At 42.7% G+C, this 12,142-nt stretch overlaps 1 non-coding gene across 1 annotated transcript; it reads right to left on the bottom strand.

The window, feature by feature from the left end:
- Window positions 1–11,670: 11,670 nt before the first annotated feature.
- Window positions 11,671–11,742, bottom strand: TRNAA-UGC (transfer RNA alanine (anticodon UGC)). The gene has a single exon. It is a non-coding gene; the product is annotated as a tRNA-Ala (tRNA).
- Window positions 11,743–12,142: the final 400 nt, after the last annotated feature.

The following is a 12,142-nucleotide window of genomic DNA, read 5'->3' as shown; positions in this document are numbered from 1 at the left end:
CTGACTTGTTGAAAAAGACCCTGATGCTGGGAAAGATTGAGGGTAAGAGGAAAAGTGGGCAACAAAGGATGAAGTAGTTGGATGGCTGCTGCTGCTGCTGCTAAGTCGCGTCAGTCGTGTCCGACTCTGTGCGACCCCATACACAGCAGCCCACCAGGCTCCGCCGTCCCTGGGATTCTCCAGGCAAGAACACTGGAGTGGGTTGCCATTTCCTCCTCCAGTGCATGAAAGTGAAAAGTGAAAATGAAGTCGCTCAGTCGTGTCCGACTCTTCGCGACCCCATGGGCTGCAGCCTACCAGGCTCCTCCATCCATGGGGTTTCCCAGGCAAGAGTACTGGAGTGGGGTGTCATTGCCTTCTCCAAGTTGGATGGCATCACTGATTCAATGGACATGAATTTGAGCAAGCTCTGGGAGATGGTGAAGGACAGGGAAGCCTGACATGCTGCAGTCCATGGGGTCACAAAGAGTCAGACATGACTTAGCAACCAAACAACAAAGAAAGCTCTAATCTGGGCTTAATAAAAGTCACCAAGCTAGGAACACACATATGGTTGCATGGTCAGTTGTGTGTGACTTTGTGACCCTATGGACTATAGCCCACCAGGCTCTTGGATTCTCCAAGCAATAAAACTAGAGTGGGTTGCCGTTTCCTCCAGGGTATCTTGCCGACCCAGGTATCTAGCCTGTGTCTCTTATGCCTCCTACATTGGCAGGCAGGTTCTTTACTGCTGAGGCACTTGGGAAGCTAGGAATGCACACAGTAAGAAAGAGAGAGAGAGAGAAAAAGAAAAGGAAGATTACCAAGTGAAATTTTCTTAGGTTAAACAGAGAATTTGCTGTATATACCTTTTGCAAGGTTTTTACTTCCCTTTGTCGTGTTTAACATAAAAACCGTGCACCTGATCCTGGCACACACATCTGTCCACCATTTGGCTTCGTGGCCCCACTTGCCTCATCTCTTACAATAGCTAACTCCTTTTTTTAGCAGTGAAAACATTGACATGGTTACATCATGATTTGGTCATGTCATTTCATCTCCCTGGAACCCCTTCCTGTTCCTCTTTGCTAGATGAGAAATTCCTCATCACCCAAGTCTCAGATCAGTCTCCATCTTCTCCACCTTCTCCGGCATGAGTTCCAAGACCCTGCTCTGTGCTCCCAGAGCATATTGGATAGAATTCTGGCAAAATGCTCTCAATTTTGTGCATACTTACATATACTTCCTAGGTGGTAAAGAACCCACCTATCAATAAAGAAAAGAAAAAAAAGTGAAGTTGCTCAGTCGTGTCCGACTCTTTGCGACCCTGTGGACTGTAGCCTACCAGGCTCCCCCGTCTATGGGGTTCTCCAGGCAAGAATACCTTGCAGGAATACAATGCAGGAGACTTAAGAAACGTGGGTTTGATCCCTGGGTCAGAAGGATCCCCTGGAGAAAGGAAGTGGCATCCCACACCAGTATTGCCTGGAGAATCCTATAGACAGTGAGGCCTGGCAAACTATAGTCCATAGGGTCACAGAGAATCAGACATGACTGAAGCAACTTAGCACTCACACATATGTGTATTATTTCTCAAACTGGATTATAAGATATTTCAGAGAGGTGCCCAGGGCTGGTTCATTTTTACATCCCTGGAGCTTAGCATACCTGCTGGTGATAATTGGAACAAAGGAGCCTTGGTGACATTGGCTGCTTGAACTTTTGCAAAGGCAAGTTTGGTCAGGCTACCTGATTTTAGTCAAACCCCAGGTTTCACCCAGGGCTTCCCTGATGGTTCAGATGGTAAAGAATCTGCTTGCAATGCAGGAGACTGGGTTTAGTCCCTGGGTCACTAAGATCCCCTGCAGAAGAGAATGGCTACCTACTCCAGTATTCCTGCCTGGAGAATTCCCTGGACAGAGGAGCCTGGTGGGCTACAGTCCACGGGGTTGCAAAGAGTTGTACAGGACTGAGCCACTAACACTTTCACTTTTACTTTCCAGGTCTTACTTAGGCTTGAGTGATGCCGCAGAGCTTGCTGGCCACTTTTCAGGGCAGACCTTGGATGCTGTTATCCCCACAAGAGAGAACAAGCTCTGGGAATGGAGTCACACTGAAGCAGCTGAGGAGGAAACTACCATGGTAAAGTATTTATTCGCTTGGAGAAAGCATGTGGCCAATATTTCCCGCAGCCAGGTTGGAGAGTCTCTTTGGGACCTTGAGCTGAGAGCTGTGGCAGCTTGCTTGGAAGCCAATAAAGGAAAATGTCATTAATTAATGACATCCTCTTTCCACCCTTGGAAGTGTGGCATTTGGAATCAGACTGACGGGAATTTTAATTTTCATTTCAATCTTCACCTATGTGACCTCGAAAAACTTACTTAACTTTTTTAAGCCTCCATATTATCTTCATCTGTAAAACAGGAATAACTGTATTTTCCCAAGAGGGTATGTTGTGAGGAATCTGGTCAGACTATAATATAGAGTATATAGAATCTATACTTTTGAATATTTAGAATATAGTTTCTGGAGGAACTTGGCACACAGGATCCTTGACTCAACAGCAACAGTTGTTACTGAGATAAACCAGCTTATGACTAGTTACTTGAGTCAGGCAGGACATCTTCTGTGCTGAAATCACAGATTCCATGTAACTGACTCCCTCTTCAATACTCTATCACTTTCCAAAACATGAATGCATTGCCATATTAATACTTCTCAAAATAGCCATGTCATTACATGTCTGTGTAAGACGTTCAGTCATATCTGACTCTTTGCGACTCCATGGCCTCTAGCCCACTAGGCTCCTCTGTCCATGGAATTCTCCAGGCAAGAATGCTACAGTAGATTTCCAGTTCCTTCTCCAGGGGATCTTTCCAACCCAGGGATTAAACCTGGGTCTCCCATACTACAGACAGACCCTTTACCATCCATCGTTACATGGGTCTCCTTGAAGTTGGCAGACCCAAAAATTATGAGCTCTAAATTCAAGCAGGTTATTTCTGGGTGCTTGGCAAATGGCTAACCTCATGAAACAATGAAATTCTATAACTTTCCACTTGATGATGACACTTCTTGACTTTCTATCCTTGACAATAATACTCACTTTTCCTATAATGTCTTCCAGATTTCTTAACATGGTTTATAAAGCCGTCTACCTTCCCATCCTTAGGACTTTGTATAATTGTCTCCTCTGCCTGGAGCTTTATTTTGCTCATCTCAACTCTTATCCTTCAGGTCACGATTTATCTGCCATTATGACCACCCCATGGAGGCTTCACCAACCCTCAGTAGGCATCGGACTCAGTGCACTTGTTTTTTCAATCACTTACCATGCTTTATATTATTTCCTGATTATAAATCCCCAAACGTGGTTTAATCCGAGCCACTCCCCTTGTGCTCCAGGCACCAACATTAATAAAGGGAAAAAATTCCAATTTAATTGACCTAGCCATATTCACACCCTCATAAAGCAGATATTCTTGTTTTCATATTAATTTTCTTGGAGCTCTTTTACCTCTCATAAAAATTGTGATGGTAACACCTTCCAGAGATAATATCTTTGGCTCTTTGAGAACAAAAGATAACCCCCCCAAAAAGAGAGAAGTCCTATGTCTGTGTTCTGTTTCTATGACGTTCCAACCAGGTAGATTGTCTAACATTCAAGTCTCTTGATTCTATTATAAAACACAGAGAGAAATCTCCCCTCCCTATTTCATGGGTTTATTAAATGGATCCAAAGAGAACAAATAGTATTAGAACATGATGTGCAGAATGTTGATGTAAATGTGAATAGTGCCTGTGACTGACACACCTTGTCTCGGGGAAAGGAGAAAACGGAGTCCTAATAGCAGATTTTCTAATAAAGTTCAGATTCCAGGGAAGATTGGGAAGTGAGACACAGATATTTTAGTGAATATATTTATAAACTACCTGGCTAGAGATGTAGTTTGGGTGGGGAGGGTGTTGGGGAGACATTCTGAGAAGCTGATTTTGTCTCAAATCTCAGGTCTAAAGGTTCTGTGATGGGATAGGAAGGAAGGTACAGAGACTTTGTTCTCCCCACGCCAGTTTTGCCTCATTTTTGTAGCTATTTTATTCAGAGTTTAAATCTAAAGACTTTAGGTAAATAGTAAGCTTTTTTGTTGTTGTTCTTTTTTGAAAGTCATAAATGCTCATCAAGCAGAAATTATCAGTGTGACACCATTTTCTTGGCACCAAATTGCAGTTTAATGGCAGATCTAGGGTGGGGCTGTGCTGATTCTGTGGCAAAGAGATTTGTGCTGTGTTTTCTGAGAGATTGTAGCACAGGAGGCTCATGCCTTTTGCCAGGTTGTGAAACAGGCCCTTGCTGATCAGTTCACTCACCCACATGTTTTCAGCTGAATGTATTGATTTCAATCTAGTCAATACCTACAATCACTGAGTCCTTGACATGTTGGCTTAATCTATCCCTTGGGGAAAAACAATGACTGTAGAGAACTATACCTGAGGTCCCTTAAACACCAGCCCTGAACCTTTGCTTTCTAATCTGCATAAATTTGTATAAAAACATCAACAATGCCTCTGTTAAAATCCCAGTCCAACATAAGTACATCATTAACTTTGGTTTCTTTTCTAATGGCGTCTAGATCCACACTGTCTTTTCCTGTTATACTACTACCTGTCCACCCTCTCTTGGGTACCCTCTGAGGTGACGGTAACAGATCCACCTGTGAGGAGCTGGGATGCTTATCTTTTAACTCCCAACCCTCATTGGGTGGAGGTGCCCCTGTAGGATGCCCTGCAGGTGGCCTCAGTGAGCACCCATCGGGAGACAGCCTCAGGTGAACCAGCAGAGAGATGCAGGTGCTTGAAGAAGGATGCTGTCAGCGTTCAAAAGAACCCGTCCACTTGGGCTGCAGGTGAGCAGGGTGTGGGCCAGGGAGTGTGGGTGAGACACTGGCAGTTTGTGTCTGCTGCAGTGTGTATCCCAGGCCAAGAGGGATCAGGAGGTATGAACAAGAAGCAATGGGTACAGAATGGAGAACACAAGGCAGGATGCTAGGAGGCCAGAGGGCAGTAGACACAGAGAAGATGTGAGTTAGACTAGGAGAACTAAGCAGTTAGCACAGATCTACAAATTTCCCTGCCAAGGTGCCTGGAGCCCCCAGGGGCCCATACACAGACTCCATCTGCCATGTCAGTGCAATGAGATCAAAAACTACTTTTCACGATACCTGTGAGATTCTGTCCTTTCTGCCAACTCATGTGCATCCTTAAACTATCCCATCTCTTCTTCCTTAAGCCCACTTGAGTGAGTCTTTGTTCCTTGCCAGCCAAAAGAGCCCCAGTTAAAGCACTCCTTAAATCTGCAACCCAACCTCAGCTAAACCAGAGCCTTGGGCTTCGTCATAAATGCTGGTTGGTGTTCTGCCAGGCAGCATGGTCGGGACGTGAAGAAGGCAGGCTGTGGAGTCAGACCACCTGGGTTAATTTCCAACTCATCTACTTTTTACTGTGTGACTTTAGCAAGTTGCTTAACTTCCTTGTGCCTTGATTTTCTTATCTCTGAAGTGAGGATAATGATACTTATCTTATTGCACTGGGGCTTCCCAGGTGGTGCAAGTGGTAAAGAACCACCTGTAAATGTAGGAGACATACGAGACATGGGTCTGATCCATGGGTTGGCAAGATCCCATGGAGCAGGAAATAGCAAGCCACTCTAGTATCCTTGCTTGGGAAATCCCATAAACAGAGGAGCCTGGTGATCTACAGTCCATAGGGTCGCAAAGGGCTTAGCAAGCACATACACTGTTACTCTAATTTTTTTGAATATCTCAATGGATAGGAGGGAAAACTTGAAGACTAAGGTCTGATCTTGAAAGTCGGTTTTTCCAAGACTGAATGCCTCAAACATAATCTAGGAACTAGTCAAGGAGGCAACAGCCTCACTGTAGCAAGGGGCCAAGTGGATACTCTTAGAGTCTCTTGGCAGAGGCTTCTGTTATTCCCAGATCTTTGGGGCTTCTTTGCACATAAACGAGGGCGGGCAAGCTGGGATAATTTCATTCTCTGCTTCAGGACACCTTGCGTATATGCAGCTGGGAGTTTAGCTAAGTCTCTGCACAGGAAGATGTTAGAGGTAGCTTCGAGTCTGCTCAGTAGGAACCCCCAGCAGCCCCTCCATAGAGCAGGGATACCGCTGGGGTTGACACCCCTGGCAAGTGAGAACTGGCTGGCATTGTGTCACCAAGTCCAGGGATATCTTATTAAACTATTAGACTTTTCTAGCCTCTGTCTATATCTTGCACTGCCCATTAAATTCTGAAAGGACAGAAAAAGTGTGACTGAGGCTGGAACTCTGCCTTGTGCCTTGGTTTCTTCCACTAGACTGCGATGCTCCTTAGAGCTGAGACAGGTCCTGGCTCCTCTGTTGGCCCCACTAGTCTATGGTCCCTGAAAACTGGAACAGAACTGAGCTGAGAAAATACTTGATTGGCAAAAAATACTTGATGCATGTAGACACAGATGAAATAATATGCTCAAACTCCTCCTCCAGGGGCATTCACATAATGCTGCCCCCACCCTCCCCACCTATAACACTCTTTCAACATTGCTGCCTATTAAAACTATTAATCCTTTAGATCTCAGCAAATATATTATTACCTCTCAAAGGAGTGATCCAAGGTTGGCCAATTAGCCAAGCCCCCTTGTTATACTTGGATGTCAAACTCTGGAGCCTATCAAGATGGTTACTCAATTGATAGGAATATGATGGTTAGTCAACTGCGCAATTATATATTTAATGTTTGATTATATTTTATATTATGCTCCCCTTCCCCCTACTATAACCTTCATTATACCTAGAAACACATCAACTTCAGGCACCACAGCATCTTAAGTGTCCAGCAGAGTGACTGGAGCATAGAAAAATCGCAAAACAACATTTTCTGAGTCAATGAAAAAATGAACAAATATAAAGACTGCACGCAAAAAAATATGTTTACTGCAACCCTGAGTCATAAAATGATTAAAAAGCTGATAGTTGGCTTTTATAGATCCAAGGTTGGCCAAAAACCAGCTGGAGGAGAAGTGGTTTAGGAAATACATAAAAGCTTTCTAATCATTTTTGTTATGGGGGTCCTTTTAGCTAGACAATTATGTTCTCTTGTTCTCCTTTCAGTTAACAGGTTTCAGAAGGGAGGTGCATTTCCATGATGTTTGCCAATTTTATAGATGTATTTTTTTTTTCTTTAGCTGATGCGTGAATGCTTATTAAAAAAAAAAAAGAAACAAATGGTTCAAATGGAGAGAGTTTTAGCCCACTGAAGCATTGTTTAGTGTGGTATTTTTTTTTTCCGTAATTGCTTTGAGAAAAATAGGGATCTTTAATAATTGCAGTGATGTGCCCTTCAGTGCAGAGAAGGCAACGGCACCCCACTCCAGTACTCTTGCCTGGAAAATCCCATGGATGGAGGAGCCTGGTAGGCTGCAGTCCATGGGATCGCGAAGAGTTGGACATGACTGAGCGACTTCACTTTCACTTTTCACTTTCATGCATTGGAGAAGGGAATGGCAACCCACTCCAGTGTTCTTGCCTGGAGAATCCCAGGGACGGGGAGCCTGGTGGGCCACCGTCTACGGGGTCGCACAGAGTCGGACACGACTGAAGTGACTTGGTGGCAGCAGCAGCCCTTCAGTGTGGTATGGGTACCAATCTTTGTAAAACTACGTGCAAATTTTTTGAGATGGAATTTAAACTCATCATTGTTTCTTTTATTTTTATGATTATTTTTAATGTAGCATGAACCAAATTGCTTGTTTCCACCACCACACATGTTGTTTTGAAACACTGTCCATACTCAGCACAAATCCCATATATTAACTGCAATGTTCATATAACACATCAATGGAGGGGTCACTGATCTTTCTCTAAAGAAAGTTCAAATGCCAAAATGGTCATCTTTGAAGAATAGAAAGGGCATTTCCACTCACACATTGGGTATTTCATAGAAACTACCTAACCCAAACCTATAGATTTTTTTTTCTATTTTATTTATGTTATTCTGAGGAACTTAGATTCATTGATTTTTACTAACCTATACCAGTGTTTTCCAAATAGTGCTTTATCTAAACTAATGTCTTATCTCTTGTTTTGACAGTCTTATGGTAAAGCAGGAGACTGAATGAAAACCATTCCTTCCTTCATTTATTCACCTGTTCCTTCATCCATCTATTTGTTCAAATATTTGTTCATAGAGTGAAGACAACGTTGTTGGAAATCTACCACCTGTCAGGAATGGTGCCAGGCTCAATGTAGTGGTGACATGATTCAAATTACCCTTCATTCCACCTGTATGACCCTGCTGGAGGCCATTCTCACATGGTCGGCAGACACTATGGTCCTTGTAGGGTTGGTCATTACCTCAATGCGTCTCTCCTTTTCTCACCAAACCCTTACCTCTTGGGTGCAGAGATGAATCAATTGGATCATCTGATGTTGTGTAGAAAAGGCAGGCAAGTGAACGGTCACAACTCAACGTGGTATGTGTGAAGATAGGGCTGAGAGTAGGTATGTGTGAGAGCACAGATAAAGGATGAATCCACCATGCTGAGGATGTAGGGATGGAAAGGGAAGATGACCTCTGAGCTGCGTGCTGTCAGACATGTACAAGTGAGAATAGCAAAGGGAGAAGAAATGGAACTTAAAAGAGGGAGCCAGGTGTATCTGGATTTCCACAAGCTCTTTGACAGAGAATTTCATGGTACATGCAACTACTTCTAGAATTAGAAATTGGCATATGTTTCATTAGTCTAATAAAGGGGGAGCCTTAGAGAGACTCAGCATGGCCCTCCTGCCTCTTCTTCCCCCCCACCCCCCGCTTCTTCCCCTCACCTTCCACGTGGTCTCCCCTGCTCAGCTGCTTTGTCCCAGTGGAAACTTACTCACTGCTGGTGCCTGGAGCACACATTCCAAGCCTGTGTCTTTTCAACCAGCGCAATCCCGGGCTGAGTCCCCTGCCAGCCATCTGCTGATCTTGGCCAGCTGTGCAGACTCAGCGCCTCTGGTGGAAGGTGATGGCGAGCCTTCTGCGAACAGGAAGCACCCGGCTAATTCTGCTGATGCTGCAAAATGGGAAAGGCAGATAGGCAGTCACCGTTTTTCAAACTGACAAACTGGAAATAAAAAAAAACAGCCATGAGGCCAAATGTTCACTGAGGCAGAGCATCTTGATGGGAAAGTTGAAACAGAATCAACTTAATGAGGAGAGGAGGTATGTTTGGGTATATTGCCTATCAGAATGCTGGGCATAGGCAGATAAAACCCCCAAACGTTGACTTAATAGACATTAAGGAAGGAGATAAGGCCTCCAGGAAGCCTCCTGTACTTCCTTTCTACATATAACCTCACTTTATCAACACCAATGTACTTATAAGCCAAAATCTGAAATTCTGAAGCACCACAGGACCCAATTAACTGGGGACAAATAGAAAGTGGGAGATAAAATAGTGTATAATGAGATCAGCCGGGGGATGCAAATGGAATCCCACAATCTTGTAATGTGATAGAAAAAAATATTTATACAAATCAGCATATTTATATGTACAGCATCAAAGAGTTGCCCAAATCCAGTGCCCATGTGAAATCACCCTCTGAGCTATGGAGAATTCCAGGTATAGTTAGATTCTGGTCCAGAGATGCTCCATTTAGGAAAACCCGAGCTGAATGCATCATCTATTAGGAATCTGTGGTTGCACTCGGTTCCCGGAAAAAACAGACCTGGATTCTCAGAAATATATTCCTCTACTGCTGCAAGCTTTCATTCTGCATGACGTTACGGAAAGAGGTAACAAAAGGGAAAGGAAAACCCAGTCATTTTCACAAACTTACAATTTACCAGATAATGTTTTTTTCACATACCTTCTTTAATTTACTTCACATTCATGCAAGAAACAGAACATAGTTCTTCATTTTACGAATCTGAACTCAAGGCTGTGTGTATGCTTCGTCACTCGGTCATGTTTTCCAGCAAAAATATTAGAGGGGGTCATCATTGCCACCCCCCACAAGGGATCTTCCTGACCCAGGGATCAAACCCACAACTCCAGGATCTTCTGTATTATAGATAGATTCTTTACCCACTGAGCCATTGGGAACTCAAGGATAATAGGTGCTAAATGACTTACTTAAGGCTGAACAGTGGAAGAGCTGGGTCTGGGCCACCGTCTCAGAAATGCTAGAAGCAAAGTGAATGACTCTGTTCTATACAGGATGAATCACAAGTTGTTCCAAGGACTACCTGGGTACATCTGTGTTTCTAATATCCAGGTCCTAGTAAATCCTAGTCCCCTCATCTTTATAACCCCACCCATCATGCTGCTGCTGACTAGTGCTCAGTCATGTCGAACCCTGCAACCCCATGGACTGTAGTCCACTAGGCTCCTCTGACCACTGATCCTGACAAGCTGAAATAAGGTGCTTGCAGTACAAGGTGCTTACCTCTCCCATCTCTTTTTTTTTTTTTTAGACTTTTAATTAGTTTATTTTCTATTTTTTAACTTTACAATATTGTATTTGTTTTGCCATACATTGACATGAATCCACCATGGGTGTACATGTTTTCCCCTTCCAGAACTAATTGTGACTCAAAGAAGAACTTTCTATTTACAGTGAAGGAGAGGTGGAATTTATGCCCTTGTTTGTGACTCTTTCTCTTTGATATTATTTAATAACCAGATAATCTCAGAAACAGAATCAAGCCAATGAATACCCAAGGACACAGCTACCTAACTTTCAGTTAAATCACTTATTTTCTGTGGTATGTTGGTCATTTGTCTGGGATTTCAGGTTCATATTAAGAAAGCTCCCATGTATGATCTCCATCACCTACTGGCAGTCACGCGCTATTATAAGAGCTTCCAAAATCCAGCACAAATGCTGTTTCTTGTTTGGCTCCCACAGCAGTTTTTCTTTTTTTTTTTTTCTTTCTTTTTTGATATTCAAAAACTATTTTTCTTCTAGTTTATTGCGATAATTGACTTACAGCACTGTATAAGTTTAAGGTGTACAGAACAGTGGTTTGACATGCACACATCATAAAATGATGATCACAGTAAGTGAATATCCATCATCTCATATAGATATTATTGTTCAGTTGCTCAGTCGTGTCTGACTCTGCAACCCCATGGAATGCAGTACGCTAGGCTTCCCTGTCCAACACCAACTCCCGGAGTCTACTCAAACTCATGTCCATTGATTCGGTGATGCCATTCAACCAGCTCATCCTCTGTTGTCCCCTTCTCCTCCCGCCTTAAATCACTCCTAGCATCAGGGTCTTTACAAATGAGTCAGTTCTTTGCATCAGGTGACCAAGGTATTGAAGCTTCAGCTTCAGCATCAGTCCTTCCAATGAATATTCAGGGTTGATTTCCTTTAGGATGGACTAGTTTGGTCTCCTTGCTGTCCAAGGGACTCTCAAGAGTCTTCTCTAGCACCACAATTAGAAAGCATCAGTTGTTTGATGTTCAGCCTTCTTTATGGACATTAAACAAATAGAAAAAAGCAAATATTTTTTTCTTGGATTTACTCTCTTAACCTCATAATATAACATAAAGCAGTGTTAATTATATTTATCTTGATGTAATTTTTTTAAATTCAAATCTGTAGGTGCACTAGCTATATTTTCCAAGAATTAAACAAGAAGAAAGTGGAGATGCTGGGAATTGAACCCAGGACCTCATACATGCAAAGCATGCGCTCTACCACTGAGCTACATCCCCATGTTGATGCAATGCTTTTAAAGAAGTTTTTTCAGTGTCTAATCAAAGAAACTTGCCTGAACCGAACTATTTTACCTTAGGAAAAAAAGCAATATTATGTCATGTGGATGTAATTTTGATAATGGAAATTGGAGAGTATCACAATTAGTAGCTCAACCCTGGCTTTATAAGAGACAGAATATTTTATCTTCCATAGAGACAGCAAATCCACAATTTACAAATTATTTTCACAGGAAAAGTGACAACAGATTATATGGAGAAAATCAGACAAAGATATAATGATCCAGGAATCCATTCCTTTATAAGGATCCAATTAAATTATATATTATTTAAGTGTTTGATTACAAAATTTATATAAGCTCATTATTGATACTTTATAATATATATTTATACTATCAGA

This window comes from Giraffa tippelskirchi, chromosome 1, assembly GCF_054371585.1.
Source record: "Giraffa tippelskirchi isolate mGirTip1 chromosome 1, T2T-mGirTip1v1.2.pri, whole genome shotgun sequence".
Lineage (NCBI taxonomy): Eukaryota > Metazoa > Chordata > Mammalia > Artiodactyla > Giraffidae > Giraffa > Giraffa tippelskirchi.
The sequence above is the reverse complement of the archived record's forward strand: the minus strand, read 5'-3'. Positions and strand labels throughout refer to the sequence as shown.